General features: G+C 37.9%; 2 long non-coding RNA genes across 2 annotated transcripts; both read right to left on the minus strand.

Annotated features, from left to right (window-relative positions):
• Positions 1-953: 953 nt before the first annotated feature.
• LOC139533583 (uncharacterized) lies at positions 954-5,278 on the minus strand. The gene is made up of 4 exons (XR_011666818.1): positions 5,162-5,278; positions 4,847-4,949; positions 1,175-1,252; positions 954-1,018 (listed from the first exon to the last, which is right to left on the minus strand). It is a non-coding gene; the product is annotated as an uncharacterized lncRNA (long non-coding RNA).
• Positions 5,279-7,694: 2,416 nt separating this feature from the next.
• On the minus strand, positions 7,695-12,054 carry LOC139533582 (uncharacterized). The gene is made up of 4 exons (XR_011666817.1): positions 11,938-12,054; positions 11,626-11,725; positions 7,941-8,018; positions 7,695-7,770 (listed from the first exon to the last, which is right to left on the minus strand). It is a non-coding gene; the product is annotated as an uncharacterized lncRNA (long non-coding RNA).
• Positions 12,055-14,348: the final 2,294 nt, after the last annotated feature.

The following is a 14,348-nucleotide window of genomic DNA, read 5'->3' on the forward strand; positions in this document are numbered from 1 at the left end:
CCCCCCCCATATACACCATATTAATGAAGAATATAACCCCCCCCCCCCCATATACACCATATTAATGAAGAATATAACCCCCCCCCCATATACACCATATTAATGAAGAATATAACCCCCCCCCATATACACCATATTAATGAAGAATATAACCCCCCCCCAAAATACACCATATTAATGAAGAATATAACCCCCCCCCCATATACACCATATTAATGAAGAATATAACCCCCCCCCCCATATACACCATATTAATGAAGAATATACCCCCCCCCATATACACCATATTAATGAAGAATATACCCCCCCCCCCCCATATACACCATATTAATGAAGAATATAACCCCCCCCCCATATACACCATATTAATGAAGAATATAAACCCCCCCATATACACCATATTAATGAAGAATATAAACCCCCCCATATACACCATATTAATGAAGAATATACCCCCCCCCATTTACACCATATTAATGAAGAATATAACCCCCCCCATATACACCATATTAATGAAGAATATAACCCCCCCCCCCCATATACACCATATTAATGAAGAATATAACCCCCCCCCCATATACACCATATTAATGAAGAATATACCCCCCCCCCATATACACCATATTAATGAAGAATATAAACCCCCCCATATACACCATATTAATGAAGAATATACCCCCCCCCCCCATATACACCATATTAATGAAGAATATAAACCCCCCCATATACACCATATTAATGAAGAATATAACCCCCTCCCCCCATATACACCATATTAATGTAGAATATACCCCCCCATATACACCATATTGCATAATGGATCAATAAAGTGTGAGCAGCTTGGTTAGTAAGAACATCTTAAGACAGTATAATGTCAGGAAAGTGTCAATGATTGATTGATCTGACCATCGTAGCAGAGAGAGGAATACCGTAAAGACATCACACTGTACATAAAAAGGTAATTCATTTATTTGCAGTGTTCTCTTTTGCTTCCCGTCTGGGTCTGGGAGATGACGGTCTGGAATCAAGAATAAACAAATGTAAAAATGGCATTTAGATTACACAGCCTGCTCCAGTTACAGAAATTTAGTCAAATCCACATACTCCAAATGTCAGTCAAATGAAACAAAAACAAATAACATTTGTCTGACAGAGACATTTTAATTATACTTACATGTCCTTGATAGCTTTCTTCATGAGCTGTCTTGTACATGGGGACATCACATTGTCTGTTGGACTCCTTATTGCAGACCTACATTGCCACACAAGGCAATAGAGAAAGAGAGTGAGAGTAGCGCAAGAAAGAGAGCAAGAGAATATATCAAGCAATCATCCAACTAGTGAATGCCAAAATACAGATGAGGTACTTCTTGATGCAATTAAAGCCTTTAAGTCTGGTATGCCATCCCGCCCTTGAGTTTTCCCAGTGGAGGTATACCAAACCTTTTTTGATATACTCAGAGGACCATTATTAGCATGTTTTAACCACTTCTATATACACATGGTATCAGATACTCAACAAGGTCTGATTTCATTATTATTGAAACAGGAGCCATGTGGTAAATATAAAGATCCAGTCCATTTAAAAAAAATTGGAGGCCTCTTACACTTCAGTGTTGTGACGCAAAAAATCAAGCAAAATGCTTAGCGCATAGAATTAAAAAGGTATTGCCGGATATTATTCATCCTAATCAAACAATTTTTTTTTTACACGGACAATACATTGGAGATAATATAAAGACAAGTACTGGAAACAATAGAACACTATGAAAAATCTGGGAAACCAGGCCTGATTTTCATAGCCGACTTTGAAGAGGCCTTTAATAAAGTACAACTGAAGTTTATATACAAATGCCTGGATTATTTCAATTTTTGAGAATCTTTTATAAAATGGGTTAAAGTTATGTATAGTAACCCTAGGTGTAAAATAGTAAATAATGGCTACTTCTCAGAAAGTTTTAAACTGTCAAGAGAGGTAAAACAAGGTTGTCCACTATCAGCATATCTATTTATTATTGCCATCGAAATGTTAGTTGTTAAAAAAATCAGATCCAACAATAATATTAAGGGTTTAGAAATCCAGGGTGTGACGACCCTCTCACTCGGTCTGCCGAAGTTTTAAGAATGTCTCACCTCATGTTCAAGAATGGCTTTTTCCCCCTTTATTCATATTACAACCTCACTTCTGATTATTTGAAAACGAAATCATCTCCAAAATATCGTTATTTTTAAAACAAGCCATAGAAAGTTGGTTGCAATTTCAGTTTAATCCACCAGACAGAACAAACAGTACAACAAATAGTGGTTAAACTCAAATATAGTAATTGATAAAAAATAAATAAAAATATTGTTGATAAAAATTAAAATATATAATCTTTGTAAATTATATCAGAAATAGAACTGGTGGAGTTGTCACACATGCAGCTAACACAGACATATGGAAATGTCTGCTCTACCCAAAATTACAACCAACTAATTACAGCACTATCGCAAAGGGAAGAGGCAAGTGGAAGCTGGAAAACGTAGGGCAAAGGGTGGCTACTTTGAAGAATCTCAAATATATTTTGATTTTTTAAACTCTTTTTTTGGTTACTACCTGATACCATGTGTGTTATTTCATAGTTTTTCTACAATGTAGAAAATAGAAAAATAAAGAAGAACCCTGGAATGAATAGGTGTGTCTAAACTTTTGACTGGTACTGTATATGCATTGGTATGTATGCATGTGTATTTATATTTACAAACAAAATATATATGGGGGATTGGAAATTATGCAGAACAATTACATTACAGCTTTACAATACTAAAGCTGATCTACCCCCTTAAAAAATAAAATATATAACATACCACTAGTTTACAGGCAGCACACCAACATTCCTCCATAGGGGTTTTCACACAAGATCACTTCTTGGATCAATGAAAACTGTCCATAATTTAATTAGATCGGATTTAAAATTCATAAAAAGTATATTACCATACAATTAACGCAGCTTGGGTGTATTTGAACTTAGACTATGTGTGTATAGATGGCCTCCCGAGTGGCGCAGCGGTCTGAGGCACTGCATCTCAGTGCCAGAGGCGTCACTACAGACCCTGGTTTGATCCCGGGCTGTATCACAACCAGCCGTAATCGGGAGTCCCATAGGGCGGGGGCTTACTTTTTAAAAACCATTTATCGAACAAAGGGAATGAGCAGCAGCTACGTTTGGCTACATACGGACCTTTAGTGGAATTCCCGCCAGAGAGTAACGGTCAATGTGATTGATGTTCATCATTTGACTAGGCTACATGTATTTGACATTGTGTTGTTATTCCGCTGAACATTAGATGGTTTCATTTTATTTTTGGCAGTGAAACGAGGCTACTCAGGCGAGAAAAAAAAAACTCACCCAAATGTACAGCCCCGTTGGAAAATATAAATTGACCGTTTGAAAATGTGAAGATTTAAAAAAAACAACCCTCTGGCTTTGACTAGCTAGAAGGGATTCCAACTTTTGTCAAATTAACGTCAGGTTTTACTTTTTCGTAGCAAGTTAGGAGAACTTACACAGCAGGGTAGTTAAAGGATAATTACAGTAGCAGGTTAGGATAATTAGGTTAAGAAAAGGGTTACGGTTAGCTAAAATGCTAATAAATATATTTTTATATTAATTTGAGTAAAGCTGAATCCCTTCTAGCCATGACCCTGACTAGGGGCACTCTCCCGTGGGTTATAAGTCATCTCTCACATGGTAACCAGAACTATTTGCCAAGGGGAGAGCTTATTATACCCCAGTGGGTGAATTGAAATGAAGATAATGTATATACTGGCAAGATACACGTCTCGCCGCTCTAACGGGAGTTGTTGTCCACAAAGCGGCACGGCGGACTGTCTAGCTCCCGCCTGTCCTTGCTTTGGATTGGTGGAATTATTTTTTGGTTGAACAAATTCAACACTCCATACAAACTCCTTACTTGGTGGGCAGAAAAAAACACCACCTGCTGGAGGAAGACAGATTTTCCTCTCTAAATTGAATTGAGGAGGGGAGACAAATCTGTATATGAGATGCTCATGTCTCCACCCCAAACATAGAGTACCACAGTATGAATCATAATACCTAGCGGTCCAACAGGGAAATGGTTCTAAATGGTTTTTCACCATTCATTTCTCCTCATAGGGGATTTTAGAAACACGTACAATAAGGGCTGTGTTTCATGTAGGCTTACCCTGGCTTGACGTTTTGATAACAAGTCTCTCGGGACAAGGTGACTTATCAACATATTTGCCTGTATTTACCCCCAACAAATGAAATGCCAATTGGCTGCTAATGTGGCTATCATAAAGAACTACAAATGCCATGTTCTGGACGAGACAGTCGAATCGAGGCAAAGGTAAGAATCTCTGGATTAACTAACTAAACGTAGTAATGAATAAATTGGCTAAATGTCTTTAAATGCACCTGTTTGCAAAGGTGCCAGCTAGAGATAATGTCCTGGAGCTTGCAGGGATTTGTAGTCTTGCACGATGTCCACTTTGACGCTAAATAACATTTTCAAATCACGCAGTATATATTGAGAAATCACCATGTTTGCGAGAGACTTACATGGTTATCAAAATGTCACGCCAGGGTAAACCTACACAAAACACAGCCCTTATTTGAGTGTTTCTCAAATCCCTCGATTGGAACCATTTCCCTGCTTGACCGCTAGGTTTTATGGGTATTATGACACCTCCACTGAGGGGCTCTCGGGCGGGAAGGAAGGCGACAAGCCACTATTGTAATACACATTGCATAAATGATACTGTATAAAAACTGTAGGTTTAACATGCATTAATCTAACAATCATTCCTACTTTCACAACTTACTTCTCTTGAATTGTCTTTCTTTTCGCCAGGCTTGGTGTCGGCGGCGGCGGCTGTTGATTGTTGTGAGACAGCGACTGCAGTGCTTTTCCAGAGCTCATTTTCCCTGCAGAAAGCCATCATGACATTAGCGACAGTTTAGTGTTTTGATACATTGTATCCATAGCCAATTATGTAAACATTGTTGTAACTTGCATACAATAACGTACGCTGTAGCGTTGCTGCATGTAATATTGTTACTAATACGAACTGTTAATCGTTGAAATTATGTCATTGATTATACCAAGTACATTTTAATTGTAGTCGTTAAGAACCCACCTTCTTTTTAAAAATGTTATTAGCCACAGTCAAGCAGCAGGAAAAAAGTAGTCAAGGCTTGAGATCCAGTTAGTTTAGTAACGATCAGCTGAGTTCATGTCAAATAGGACATTTCGAAAGTGGTGCTCCATGACGTATTTCAAATACGCTCCTCTCATTGGTAGTTGCCACGGCACAAGCATAACAAACCCCACCCTCTCAGAAAACATGTTTTGACATACTTCATAATTTATTTTCTCAGTGTACGTTGTGATTTTTATGGGGGGGAAATAAACTCCAAGTCGAATACTTTTAATTATTGTCAAACACATAAAAGCCCTTTTCAAAAGTAGATAGCCCTATTCTTCAGCATTGTGTGCAGGAGGAACAGGCACTTTTTCTATATATCAAACACACAGCACCAGACTTCAAGTGTACAGAGAATATCAACATTTTTGTTCAAACTAAGAACTTCTTCGTATATTATTTATTGAGAAGGATTAAAGCGATCTTTCAAAAGGTATGCGCCCAACGTGGGGCTCGAACCCACGACCCTGAGATTAAGAGTCTCATGCTCTACGAATCAGAATTGGAACAAATCTCACTCGCCCAGCTCTTGTAGACCAAACTGATTTCCCCCATCCTAAGCTCGCTGGTTCGCTCTGCTCTCCCCTCTCAACCCCTACTAATGGCGTCTCTTTCTACGTCATGCTATGGGATCATATGATGAACTGGACAGCAACAATCGAAAGTGCTGGAGCTGAACAGAGGCTCAGTCTATTTTCCCAATGGATCATCAATCATAATATATGTTAGAGTAAAGAATACAGAAATTAGAACATTTAGAAAAACTGTAATCGAAATAAGACAGTTTGAAAGACTAAAAGTAAGAAGCCCAGTAGTCAGTATAATAACTCCTAAAAACAGAATATTGTTTTGATTGTATTATGATAGGTTATCATTATTGTGGTTGGTTGGTTTACCAGGATCATTATCACTGCAAGACCCTCCCAAGTGAGAATAATTTGTCACACATAAATCATGAGGAATCTATTTCTCCTCTGAGCCATATGGCAGTGCTATTTTATTTATGCATTTGTGACAAATCTACTTATTTTCGCATCAAAATATCATAATTATTGAAAGGCTCCCAGAACAAGATGCGGAAATCCCCCATGCTGTACATACACACAGTGAGGGAAGCCTTGAATCTTCGTTTCAGAAAGAAGTATGCTTGTTTTGTTCAAACTTGACCTATTTCTACTAGAGACGTAAGGGGTCATTTTCTGAATGTCTACCCTAATCTTAACTAGATAACGATCATACTTCAAAAAATCTAAGGCACTGTTGTGGAAAAGTTAAAACGCCTTTCTTTTAGCAGCTATCGCATAGCAAAAAAAATTAAGCGCACTAACGACGAGCGGCTCACCGGCCTTGTTCAGGGTCTCATGTGAGTCGCAACGCGCTGGTGGGACTTCTGGTCAAATTGGTATTGAAATGATCTCTAGGACATATCAAACCAAACAGAGCTTCACTACAGCCTTATCCAACACTAGTTACGGTCACAACAAACCTCTTGAATATCACCTTCAATGGAAAAAACAAACGTAAGACAGGAATTGTCATACATGCCTGATGACTCAGTCACACAAGTGATCTCCTCCATATCAAATATGTTTATTGAAAGCAGTGAGCCAAGTCCTTTTTTTGCTAGTTACATATTGAAAACTGAGCAACATAAAGCCAATGTACAAACAGAATATAAAGTAGTCTACTTAATGTTTTTAAACCATGGAAGTCAACCTGTGCAAAGGGCATACATACAGAACACTTGTTTGAGATAACACCCCCACCACTTAAAGCAGTGTACAATAAACAGCATATGTCCTCTAAAGTGCAAATAGCATTAAACATTCACAAGAAAAACACAAACAGTGCGATTTAGATGAAGAATATAAACCCCCCCCATATACACCATATTAATGAAGAATATAAACCCCCCCATATACACCATATTAATGAAGAATATAACCCTCCCCATATACACCATATTAATGAAGAATATAAACCCCCCCATATACACCATATTAATGAAGAATATAAACCCCCCCCATATACACCATATTAATGAAGAATATAACCCCCCCCCATATACACCATATTAATGAAGAATATACCCCCCCCCCATATACACCATATTAATGAAGAATATAACCCCCCCATATACACCATATTAATGAAGAATATAACCCCCCCCCCCATATACACCATATTAATGAAGAATATACCCCCCCCCATATACACCATATTAATGAAGAATATAACCCCCCCCCAAATACACCATATTAATGAAGAATATACCCCCCCCCCCCATATACACCATATTAATGAGGAATATAACCCCCCCCCATATACACCATATTGCATAATGGATCAATAAAGTGTGAGCAGCTTGGTTAGTAAGAACATCTTAAGACAGTATAATGTCAGGAAAGTGTCAATGATTGATTGATCTGACCATTTTAGCAGAGAGAGGAATACCGTAAAGACATCACACTGTACATAAAAAGGTCATTCATTTATTTGCAGTGTTCTCTTTTGCTTTCCGTCTGGGTCTGGGAGATGACGGTCTGGAATCAAGAATTAACAAATGTAAAAATGGCATTTAGACTACACAGCCTGCTCCAGTTACAGAAAGGGGGTAAACTTAATTTAGTCAAATCCACATACTCCAAATGTCAGTCAAATGAAACAAAAACAAATAACATTTGTCTGACAGAGACATTTTAATTATACTTACATGTCCTTGATAGCTTTCTTCATGAGCTGTCTTGTACATGGGGACATCACATTGTCTGTTGGACTCCTTATTGCAGACCTACATTGCCACACAAGGCAGTAGAGAAAGAGAGTGAGAGTAGCGCAAGAAAGAGAGCAAGAGAATATATCAAGCAATCATCCAACTAGTGAATGCCAAATTACAGAGGAGGTACTTCTTGATGCAATTAAAGCCTTTAAGTCCGGGAAAACTCAAGGGCGGGATGGCATACCAGTGGAGGTATACCAAACCTTTTTTGATATACTCAGAGGACCATTATTAGCATGTTTTAACCACTTCTATATACACATGGTATCAGATACTCAACAAGGTCTGATTTCATTATTATTGAAACAGGAGCCATGTGGTAAATATAAAGATCCAGTCCATTAAAAAGGAATTGGAGGCCTCTTACACTTCAGTGTTGTGACGCAAAAATTCAAGCAAAATGCTTAGCGCATAGAATTAAAAAAGGTATTGCCGGATATTATTCATCCTAATCAGACAGTTTTTTTTTTTTTTTTTTTACATGGACAATACATTGGAGATAATATAAAAAGACAAGTACTGGAAACAATAGAACACTATGAAAAATCTGGGAAACCAGGCCTGGTTGTCATAGCCGACTTTGAAAAGACCTTTAATAAAGTACGACTGAAGTTTATATACAAATGCCTGGATTATTTCAATTTTTGAGAATCTTTTATAAAATGGGTTAAAGTTATGTATAGTAACCCTAGGTGTAAAATAGTAAATAATGGCTACTTCTCAGAATTTTTTAAAAACTGTCAAGAGAAGTAAAACAAGGTTGTCCACTATCAGCATATCTATTTATTATTGCCATTGAAATGTTAGTTGTTAAAAATCAGATCCAACAATAATATTAAGGGTTTAGAAATCCAGGGTGTGACGACCCTCTCACTCGGTCTGCCGAAGTTTTAAGAATGTCTCACCTCATGTTCAAGAATGGCCTTTTCCCCCTTTATTCATATTACAACCTCACTTCCGGTTATTTGAAAACCAAATCATCTCCAAAATATCGTTATTTTTAAAATAAGCCATAGAAAATTGGTTGCAATTTCAATTTAATCCACCAGACAGAACAAATAGTACAACAAATAGTGGTTAAACTCAAATATAGTAATTGATAAAAAATAAATAAAAACATTGTTGATAAAAAAATATATATAATCTTTGTAAATGATATCATAAATAGAACTGGTGGAGTTGTCACATATGCAACTAACAAAAATGCATGGAAATGTCTGCTCTACCCAAAATTACAACCAACTAATTACAGCACTACCGCAAAAATGGAAGAGGCAAGTGGAAGCTGGAAAACGTAAGACAAAGGGTGGCTACTTTGAAGAATCTCAAATATATTTTGATTTATTTAACTCTTTTTTTGGTTACTACATGATACCATGTGTGTTATTTCATAGTTTTTCTACAATGTAGAAAAATAAAGAAGAACCCTGGAATTAATAGGTGTATCTAAACTTTTGACTGGTACTGTATATGTATTGGTATGTATGCATGTGTATTTATATCTACAAACAAAATATATGGGGGATTGGAAATGATGCAGACAATTACATTGATGGAAGCTACAATCTGCAATAATAAAGCTGATCTACCCCTGTAAAAAATTCAATATATAACCTACCACTAGTTACAGGCAGCACACCAACATTCCTCCATAGGGGTTTTCACACAAGATCACTTCTTGGATCAATGAAAACTGTCCATCATTTAATTAGATCGGATTTAAAATTCAGAAAAAGTATATTACCATACAATTAACGCAGCTTGGGTGTATTTGAATTTAGACTATGTGTGTATAGATGGCCTCCCGAGTGGCGCAGCGGTCTGAGGCACTGCATCTCAGTGCCAGAGGCTTCACTACAGACCCTGGTTTGATCCCGGGCTGTATCACAACCAGCCGTAATCGGGAGTTCCATAGGGCGGGGCCTTACTTTTTAAAAACCATTTATGGAACAAAGGGAATGAGCAGCAGCTACGTTTGGCTACATACGGACCGTTAGTGGAATTCCCGCCAGAGAGTAACGGCTAATGTGATTGGATGTTCATCATTTGACTAGGCTACATGTATTTGACATTGTGTTGTTATTCCGCTGAACATTAGATGGTTTCATTTTATTTTTGGCAGTGAAACGAGGCTACTCAGTCGAGAAAAAAAAAACTCACAAAAATGTATAGCCCCGTTGGAAAATATAAATGGACCGTTTGAAAATGTGAAGATTTAAAAAAACAACCCTCTGGCTTTGACTAGCTAGAAGGGATTCCAGCTTTTGTCAAATTAACGTCAGATTTTACTTTTTCGTAGCAAGTTAAGAGAACTTACACAGTAGGGTAGTTAAAGGATAATTAAAGTAGCAGGTTAGGATAATTAGGTTAAGAAAAGGGTTACGGTTAGCTAAAATGCTAATAAATATATTTTTATATTAATTTGAGTAAAGCTGAATCCCTTCTAGCCATGACCCTGACTAGGGGCACTCTCCCGTGGGTTATAAGTCATCTCTCACATGGTAACCAGAACTATTTGCCAAGGGGAGAGCTTATTATACCTCAGTGGGTGAATTGAATCAAAGATAATGTATATACTGGCAAGATACATGTCTCGCCGCTCTAACAACGGGAGTTGTTGTCCACAAAGCGGCACGGCGGACTGTCTAGCTCCCGCCTGTCCTTGCTTTGGATTGGTGGAATTATTTTTTGGTTGAACAAATTCAACACTCCATACAAACTCCTTACTTGGTGGGCAGAAAAAAACACCACCTGCTGGAGGAAGACAGATTTTCCTCTCTAAATTGAATTGAGGAGGGGAGACAAATCTGTATATGAGATGCTCATGTCTCCACCCCAAACATAGAGTACCACAGTATGAATCATAATACCTAGCGGTCCAACAGGGAAATGGTTCGAAATGGTTTTTCACCATTCATTTCTCCTCATAGGGGATTTTAGAAACACGTACAATAAGGGCTGTGTTTCATGTAGGCTTACCCTGGCTTGACGTTTTGATAACAAGTCTCTCGGGACAAGGTGACTTATCAACATATTTGCCTGTATTTACCCCCAACAAATGAAATGCCAATTGGCTGCTAATGTGGCTATCATAAAGAACTACAAATGCCATGTTCTGGACGAGACAGTCGAATCGAGGCAAAGGTAAGAATCTCTGGATTAACTAACTAAACGTAGTAATGAATAAATTGGCTAAATGTCTTTAAATGCACCTGTTTGCAAAGGTGCCAGCTAGAGATAATGTCCTGGAGCTTGCAGGGATTTGTAGTCTTGCACGATGTCCACTTTGACGCTAAATAACATTTTCAAATCACGCAGTATATATTGAGAAATCACCATGTTTGCGAGAGACTTACATGGTTATCAAAATGTCACGCCAGGGTAAACCTACACAAAACACAGCCCTTATTTGAGTGTTTCTCAAATCCCTCGATTGGAACCATTTCCCTGCTTGACCGCTAGGTTTTATGGGTATTATGACACCTCCACTGAGGGGCTCTCGGGCGGGAAGGAAGGCGACAAGCCACTATTGTAATACACATTGCATAAATGATACTGTATAAAAACTGTAGGTTTAACATGCATTAATCTAACAATCATTCCTACTTTCACAACTTACTTCTCTTGAATTGTCTTTCTTTTCGCCAGGCTTGGTGTCGGCGGCTGTTGATTGTTGTAAGGAGACACCGACTGCAGTGCTTTTCCAGAGCTCATTTTCCCTGCAGAAAGCCATCATGACATTAGCGACAGTTTAGTGTTTTGATACATTGTATCCATAGCCAATTATGTAAACATTGTTGTAACTTGCATACAATAACGTACGCTGTAGCGTTGCTGCATGTAATATTGTTACTAATACGAACTGTTAATCGTTGAAATTATGTCATTGATTATACCAAGTACATTTTAATTGTAGTCGTTAAGAACCCACCTTCTTTTTAAAAATGTTATTAGCCACAGTCAAGCAGCAGGAAAAAGTAGTCAAGGCTTGAGATCCAGTTAGTTTAGTAACGATCAGCTGAGTTCATGTCAAATAGGACATTTCGAAAGTGGTGCTCCATGACGTATTTCAAATACGCTCCTCTCATTGGTAGTTGCCACGGCACAAGCATAACAAACCCCACCCTCTCAGAAAACATGTTTTGACATACTTCATAATTTATTTTCTCAGTGTACGTTGTGATTTTTATGGGGGGGAAATAAACTCCAAGTCGAATACTTTTAATTATTGTCAAACACATAAAAGCCCTTTTCAAAAGTAGATAGCCCTATTCTTCAGCATTGTGTGCAGGAGGAACAGGCACTTTTTCTATATATCAAACACACAGCACCAGACTTCAAGTGTACAGAGAATATCAACATTTTTGTTCAAACTAAGAACTTCTTCGTATATTATTTATTGAGAAGGATTAAAGCGATCTTTCAAAAGGTATGCGCCCAACGTGGGGCTCGAACCCACGACCCTGAGATTAAGAGTCTCATGCTCTACGAATCAGAATTGGAACAAATCTCACTCGCCCAGCTCTTGTAGACCAAACTGATTTCCCCCATCCTAAGCTCGCTGGTTCGCTCTGCTCTCCCCTCTCAACCACTACTAATGGCGTCTCTTTCTACGTCATGCTATGGGATCATATGATGAACTGGACAGCAACAATCGAAAGTGCTGGAGCTGAACAGAGGCTCAGTCTATTTTCCCAATGGATCATCAATCATAATATATGTTAGAGTAAAGAATACAGAAATTAGAACATTTAGAAAAACTGTAATCGAAATAAGACAGTTTGAAAGACTAAAAGTAAGAAGCCCAGTAGTCAGTATAATAACTCCTAAAAACAGAATATTGTTTTGATTGTATTATGATAGGTTATCATTATTGTGGTTGGTTGGTTTACCAGGATCATTATCACTGCAAGACCCTCCCAAGTGAGAATAATTTGTCACACATAAATCATGAGGAATCTATTTCTCCTCTGAGCCATATGGCAGTGCTATTTTATTTATGCATTTGTGACAAATCTACTTATTTTCGCATCAAAATATCATAATTATTGAAAGGCTCCCAGAACAAGATGCGGAAATCCCCCATGCTGTACATACACACAGTGAGGGAAGCCTTGAATCTTCGTTTCAGAAAGAAGTATGCTTGTTTTGTTCAAACTTGACCTATTTCTACTAGAGACGTAAGGGGTCATTTTCTGAATGTCTACCCTAATCTTAACTAGATAACGATCATACTTCAAAAAATCTAAGGCACTGTTGTGGAAAAGTTAAAACGCCTTTCTTTTAGCAGCTATCGCATAGCAAAAAAAATTAAGCGCACTAACGACGAGCGGCTCACCCGCCTTCTTCAGGGTCTCATGTGAGTCGCAACGCGCTGGTGGGACTTCTGGTCAAATTGGTATTGAAATGATCTCTAGGACATATCAAACCAAACAGAGCTTCACTACAGCCTTATCCAACACTAGTTACGGTCACAACAAACCTCTTGAATATCACCTTCAATGGAAAAAACAAACGTAAGACAGGAATTGTCATACATGCCTGATGACTCAGTCACACAAGTGATCTCCTCCATATCAAATATGTTTATTGAAAGCAGTGAGCCAAGTCCTTTTTTTGCTAGTTACATATTGAAAACTGAGCAACATAAAGCCAATGTACAAACAGAATATAAAGTAGTCTACTTAATGTTTTTAAACCATGGAAGTCAACCTGTGCAAAGGGCATACATACAGAACACTTGTTTGAGATAACACCCCCACCACTTAAAGCAGTGTACAATAAACAGCATATGTCCTCTAAAGTGCAAATAGCATTAAACATTCACAAGAAAAACACAAACAGTGCGATTTAGATGAAGAATATAAACCCCCCCCATATACACCATATTAATGAAGAATATAAACCCCCCCATATACACCATATTAATGAAGAATATAACCCCCCCCATATACACCATATTAATGAAGAATATAAACCCCCCCATATACACCATATTAATGAAGAATATAAACCCCCCCCATATACACCATATTAATGAAGAATATAAACCCCCCCCATATACACCATATTAATGAAGAATATACCCCCCCCCCATATACACCATATTAATGAAGAATATAACCCCCCCATATACACCATATTAATGAAGAATATAACCCCCCCCCCCATATACACCATATTAATGAAGAATATACCCCCCCCCCCATATACACCATATTAATGAAGAATATAACCCCCCCCCAAATACACCATATTAATGAAGAATATACCCCCCCCCCATATACACCATATTAATGAAGAATATACCCCCCCCATATACACCATATTAATGAAAAATAT

This window comes from Salvelinus alpinus, chromosome 11, assembly GCF_045679555.1.
Source record: "Salvelinus alpinus chromosome 11, SLU_Salpinus.1, whole genome shotgun sequence".
Taxonomy (NCBI): Eukaryota; Metazoa; Chordata; class Actinopteri; order Salmoniformes; family Salmonidae; genus Salvelinus; species Salvelinus alpinus.